Source organism: Aegilops tauschii, chromosome 3, assembly GCF_002575655.3.
Source record: "Aegilops tauschii subsp. strangulata cultivar AL8/78 chromosome 3, Aet v6.0, whole genome shotgun sequence".
NCBI lineage: Eukaryota > Viridiplantae > Streptophyta > Magnoliopsida > Poales > Poaceae > Aegilops > Aegilops tauschii.
In genome coordinates this window covers 226,976,681-226,981,766 of record NC_053037.3, presented here as the reverse complement: position 1 = coordinate 226,981,766, position 5,086 = coordinate 226,976,681, and the positions used below count along the sequence as shown (strand labels likewise).

General features: G+C 39.7%; 1 long non-coding RNA gene across 1 annotated transcript; it reads left to right on the top strand.

The window, feature by feature from the left end:
- Positions 1-247: 247 nt before the first annotated feature.
- Positions 248-2,116, top strand: LOC109762030 (uncharacterized). The gene is made up of 2 exons (XR_002232673.4): positions 248-1,792; positions 1,933-2,116. It is a non-coding gene; the product is annotated as an uncharacterized lncRNA (long non-coding RNA).
- Positions 2,117-5,086: the final 2,970 nt, after the last annotated feature.

Below are 5,086 nucleotides of genomic sequence, written 5' to 3'. Positions count from 1 at the left end.
TTAGCCTGCTAATTGGGTTTTGCTATTGCAAACGGTTGTCAAAAAATACCGTGGGCGATGACCTCAGGCAATGCACACAGTTTCTAGGAATAAACCATGTTGGATCAATGAACAATCACACACAACTTTCTCTTGAAAACTGCTTGCGTTAGGCCACCTTGCGCAAACGTTTACCACATAAAAACTGTGTGTGATGGACAGCCTTTGCCACACAGTTTCTTCCACAAACCGTGTGTGATATATTCAATAACACAAGCGATTTAACGGGAAAAATTGTGTGTGATGTACCTGTGAACGGAAACATTTTCCTTTGAGCGACTGTGTGGGATGTACATACGAACGGAAACGTTTAGCTAGGACTGACTGTGTGGGATGTACTTGCAACCGGAAACAATTTCGCCGTATAATTGTATTTTTTAGCTCTACTGTACATATTTCCGTATTTGAGCGCTCGCCGGTCGCACACAACCTCATTTTTTGAACGTCTGTGCCAGGAGGGCATATCCCCGACGGTTTCTGGGTCATGTGGGAAGGACCCCCCTATCGCCCACACTCACTTGGTGACGGTTCCAGATGCCGTCGCGAAAAGGGGTTTTAAACCATTTGTTTAGGAGCTCGCTGTACTAGTGTGGTCTTGCAGGTGGGCCATACAACGCCATCGAGTGAGCCACGTCATGGGCCGCAGCAGGCAAGTCCGGGTACCCTGGTTCCGAATGTCGACAATCGCAATTTAACACTTGTGTTCGCGATTTTGATTTCATTCCCAATTTGTTTTGTTTCTCTAGTCACATATGGTTTGCATTTAACGCATGTGTGTTTCTTTTAGCCTCAATGGCATGCAGTTCATTCTTAAAAATAAGTATGGGATTGGCATTAGCATTAATAAATTCTTAATATATATATATCACGGCGCGCCCTATATAGTGGCGATGAGACGTTCGTGAGATCCAGAAACCCACCGACCGATTAACAAAAAAACACCAACCCCCCCTGCTGCCCCGATCCCCACCTCCTCCTTCGATCCACTCCCCCGAATGCCAGATCTCGCTGCCACAGCACGCCTCTGGCTCGTCGGCTCCTCCCTGATCCAGCGGCGTCGAGCTCTTCCCCTCCTGCCACAAGCGCCGCCTGCTCCCTGGCTACGCCGCCGCCCCCTGACCCCGACGCGCCTCCCGCCACCGGCCACCTTGGCCGTGTCGTCGCCCCCCTGATGCACCTCTCGCTGCCGATGCTGTCGCCCCTCCCGCCGTCGTCCACTCCGAACCCGTCGCCATGCCTCGACCCGCAGTACACAAACAACGCCGGCGGCCACCACCTCCAGTGGTTGCACTTTGGCGGCCGCCGGTGGCCTTTCACCAGCGCTGGAGCCACCCCCCGCCCCGGCCCCGTCCCCACGCTTGGATCCGCATCGGCGCCGCCCGGTGCCTGGAAACGGCACCAGCTCCACCCGCGCACCTGGATTCGGTAGCCGCACCACCCCCGTGACTGGATTCGGCCGCCACGCCGTTCTCGAGCCAGTTCAACATCCTTTTCCGCATGAGGATTTGAACTTCTTTTAATTTGCATGAAAATTGCCTGCAAAAATTGTGTCTGTAAATTTCGCTCCTGAATACAATTGCATTCTGAAGAGAATTTTTTTCCCTGTAGGTGAGGAGAGAAACTCAGTTGTTCTCTCGGCTTCTCTTGACATTCTTGGCTCATCCGGATTGCTGCTCCTTTTGCTCTGTGTGACCTGCCCGTCTTCCGGCTATGAACGGCCCACTTCTGCTACCTAGCATGCTGCTGTTGCTTCGTGAGTGCGGATATTGTGGATCGTTCCTTCTCTAAACTAGTGCTCCCGCGTTCTGTTGTTTTGTATTGGTAAATGCTAATGGTGCGGCGCTGTTGCTGCTCTCTTTCAGTAACTAATGTAGCTTCTTTCTCTATGTGCAGGCTGCTGCTGCTCTCTATCCATGTGCTACTCTCTCTCTGCTTCTCTATGTGTGCGTGACTGTTACAGTTGCAGCAGCGCCTAATTATTGTGGATCTTGTGGTCAAATGACCTTTGTCAAGTGTGATGATTCTTTGTATGTCTGTGCAAAAGTATAAAATATACTATATATATTTCTTCTTGGAATTTGATGTTCTCAAGGTTCTCGTTGTAATTCCCGTGAGACAAAATTCTCTAGCAGTACTATTGCAAATAGATCAATTAAAAGATTGTTTTTGTACAAAAATAAAAGATTGGAAAAGTTCAACGACAAAATAAAAGATTTTTTGTAGAAAAATAGATCAATTAAAATATATATGTGCTGCAAATATGTTCAGTATCTATTCTATGTTCATGTATTATTGTTTGTTTATCAAAAAAGAAATGGAAAAGCAGGGAGATCATAAACGAAAGAACATACAGTAAACAAAACTATGGAATCAATAGAGGAACATGGTTAGTTCACAAAGAAAGGATAGAATTACCGAACTTCAAAGATTATGGTGATTGAAGTTCGAAATGAGGAAAAATAAACACATTAAAAAAATAGAACAAGTCAACAAGATTATATAAAAAAAGGCATTTTACCTTTTCTAAAATAATTCTAGAAGTTCAGACATGGTAACAAGAGAAGTAGAGACAACATGTTAGAAGAAAAAATTGTTAAACAAACACAACAAAAACATGGAATTAAGAAAAAAACACATCATAGGTGCATGCACAAAAAAGTAGATATAATTTTGGTTGAAGTACATTTGGAAAAAAAACTAGAGGTTCAAATTTAAATAATGGTGAAGTTCAATATTTATACAATATCAAGAAGGTTAAATTGAAAAAACCGAGCAGTTCAAAAAGTTGATAGAACAGATTTTTTCTTCTTTAAAAAAATAAGACCTAGAAGTTTAACTTTAAATAATTGAGCAGTTCAATATTTATTACATAACTAGGAATTTTCTTGTTACTAATTAATAAAACCAAGAAGTCCAAAATTAAAAAATATGAAGTTGTTTATGTTTATAAAAACTCGGAATTTTCCCAATGCTAAAGATTAAAACAAAGAAGTTCAATTTCAAAAAAGGAGTAGTTCAATGTATATAAAAAAACTCATCTTTTCACGTTACTAGAGTATAAAACCAAGAAGTTCAATTGGAAAAAGCAGAGCAGTTTGATATTTATTTGAAAAAAATCAGATTTTTCTAGTTACTAAAGAATAAAACCAATATGTTCAATTTCAAATAACGAAGAAGTTCGATGTTTCTAAAAACCTCAAATTACCACATTTCTAAAAATACACAATGAAGTTCAAACAAAAAAGGTGAAGCGGTTCAATATCTATAAAAAACTCAGATATTTTCGCATAACCGAGAGAAGTTCAGATTGATAACTACCAGAAGTTCACGTACTACATGGTGTGCATTTGTATGAATAAAAGAATGAAAAAACAAAGGCTAAAAGTTTTGTTGCTCTAAGTTCAAGTGCTCAGCCCGAGAAAGTTCAAAAATTCTTGTGAGAGAGGTTGAACAAAAATACGCGAGAGAAGTTCAAGGTGAAAATAGCGGGAAGTTTAACTACTACAAGAAATGCATTTCAGATAAGAACATAACCATAGAAAACTAAAAGCTTAAAAGGTTTGTTGCAAGAAGTTCACATGCTCCTCCCGGTGAAGTTTGAGATCTCTAGTGCGAGATGTCCAACCTTCAATTACATGTTAAAAACAAGGAAAAACAATGTTGTTTTTGCCATTTTTAATACTACTCTCAAACGGCAACGAATTTGTAACGGTTGTCTTGATGAAAAAGTTTTATGTATACCATTAAAAACACATTTTTATGCATTCAAAAAAATATTTTGAACCATCGCAAGTATGAAAAAATGATCAACACGAAAAAGTTGCATGTTTTGAAAAGCTTCCATCGGTATACCATTTGCTCAATTCTGATAATTGGTTGGGGAGTTACGGGCAAAAAATAGCACGTCAAAAACAGAGTGAAGTTCAAACAGACATGCCCATAAGTTCAACTACTTCATGAAGTGCATTTCCTTTCGCGATGAAGGCAGAAATCATGATCTCGTCATTTTCTAATTTACTTGAAAATGGCAGGAATATCATTTGTGTAAGTTCAAGTCCTCGGTCGGAGAAAGTTAAAAAAAATTATTGTGAGAGAGGTTTGTATAAAAGGAATATATCATTTGTGTAACACTGACAAATGGATGAGAAAATTAGAAAACGAAAATACGTCACAGAAGTTCAACGTGAGAACAGCAGGAAGTTCAACTACTACACTAAATGAATTTCAGATGAAAAACATTTAAAATCATCGCGAGTATGAAAAAATGATCAACACGGGAAAGTTGCGTGTTTACAGCAGCTTTCCATCGGTATATCAAGTGCTCAATTCCGGTGTGTGGATGGAGAGCAACGAGAAAAAACGCTCGTGAAAAATAGAGTGAAGTTCAAGTAGACATGCCGAGAAGTTCAAGATCTTCACGCGGTGCATTTTCGAATAATCTGTTTCGCGATAAAGGCAGAACGAATGATCTCGTCATTTTCGAAATTACTTGAAAACGGCTAGGAATTAGAGAAAACCATCAACATGAAAAAGTTTCGCATTTTCCATAACTTTTCCATGGTATATTATTTGCCCCGTTCCGATAAAGTTCGTACAAATTATGGCGAAAATACGTTTTTAGCCATTTTCAAAATTGACGTAAAACACTAATGAATCACAGAAAACCATCAACATGAAAAAGTTTCGCATTTGTTCAAGCTTTCCTATGCCATATCATTTGCTGCATTCGGACATACGGCTAAAAAAATAGATCGAAAATACAAACTCGGTGGAACTTGTACTGTTTTCTAAATTACTGTTAAACCATTCAAAATTAGAAAAAACTTTCAACATGAAAAACTAGCGCATTTTCATAAGCTTTCCAACGCCATATAATTTGCCTCAATTGGATTAGCCATTTAGAAATGGCATCGAAAATACGAACTCGGCTGTTTGGTTTGTGAAATTTTACGATTTTTCAAATTACTCTTTAACCATAGGGAATTAGAGAAAACTTTCAACATTTGGAAGGAGCGGTTTTGCAGCAGCTATCCAAGACGATATTATT